The sequence below is a fragment of the Orycteropus afer genome, unplaced genomic scaffold, assembly GCF_000298275.1.
Source record: "Orycteropus afer afer isolate SDZICR_OR568_19922 unplaced genomic scaffold, OryAfe1.0 scaffold01004, whole genome shotgun sequence".
Taxonomy (NCBI): Eukaryota; Metazoa; Chordata; class Mammalia; order Tubulidentata; family Orycteropodidae; genus Orycteropus; species Orycteropus afer.
In genome coordinates, this window is record NW_006922591.1 from 402786 (window position 1) to 404240 (window position 1455).

Genomic DNA, 1455 nt, shown 5'->3' on the forward strand with positions numbered 1-1455 from the left:
CTAAGCACCTGAGAGAGATGGGAACCTCCCAGAACATTGTTTTGTGCCATGCCCAACAGAAATAACCCAGGTAGATAACATTTACAATCAGGAGCTCCTCAGTTGCTCATTCCACCACTGAGTTTACAATGACTTATGGGTAGAAAAGCCATACTAAGTAATTTACTACACTGCAGTATCATTATAGATTAAAAAGAAAGAGAGACTGGATTTCTACTTATGATCATGATAAGGCAACAGTGACTGGTTTATCCTACACGTAACAAATAAATGGATAAAATATATGAAACAATAGTTTTTAAGACACTCGACAGAGGTCCTTGAGAATTGGGGTAGAACATTTGAGTCCTATGAATATCCCATGAGGAAGGTTCTAGGCACCAGGAAGGGGCAACTAGCGACTAATGGACTACAGGAGTTGAAAAGATGGAGCTTTGAGTCTTGAGCGACGAAGGATGAGTTTGCAGAAGAGAGTATCAGAGAGGAGAGAGGAGAGTTGCAAAGAGAAAGAACTCTGGAAATATTTGAAGGATCATCCCTCACCCTCAGCAAGCACTTCAGCTGTTCGTGGTACTGTGCCTGGTCATGGTGTTTCGCAGTTTTGGTGGGTGAACCAAACAGAGCAAATTCACTTTCTACATAGCAGCTCACAGACACTTTGTCTCATGACATTGACTGCAATTTCCCATAATGCAAGAGCTCTTTTCCCACTTCCTCCCCAAGGTTACCCCTTCCCTATATCCATTCCTCCATGCACTCCTGCCCCCTGAGCTGTCTCCCTGTGCATACACAGCCGTTCTATTTTCCCATGATTGTTCTCTCCAAGGAATGTATCTGCCTAATGTATATGTTCAGCTCATAGGCCTGTCTTTTGTTTGGCTGGAAGCCACAGGAGTGGCTTCAGTTCCAGACCTGAAAGGCAGTTAGGGGCCATGGTCTCAGTGGTTCCATCAGGATCTATCAGACCAGCAAACCTGGTCCTTTTTTTTTTTTAAAAAAAAATGATTTTGAGTTTCCAAATCTTCATTCTTGAACCAACTTAACTCAATCACATTTATATAATGCAACACCCAACTACATAATAGTTTTTTTCTCAAGTGAACATGGAATATTCACCAAGATAGTCCATATACTAGACCATAAACTTTCAATAAATTGAAATCATACAGGATATGTTCACTGGCCACAAATTAATTATATATTGATAATAATATAGTATCTAGAAAATCCCATTTTTGTAAATTAGGCACACCTCTAATTAATCCATGAGTCAAAGAAGAAATCAGAGGAAAAATTTTGAACTGAATGATAAAACTCAGAATCAAAATTGTGGCATACACATGGTTTAAAATCAAGAAGGGAGTGTGTCAGGGTTGCATCCTTTCTCCACACTTATTCAATCTATATGCTGAGCAAATAATCCGAGAAGCTGGACTGTGTGAAGAAAAACGTGGT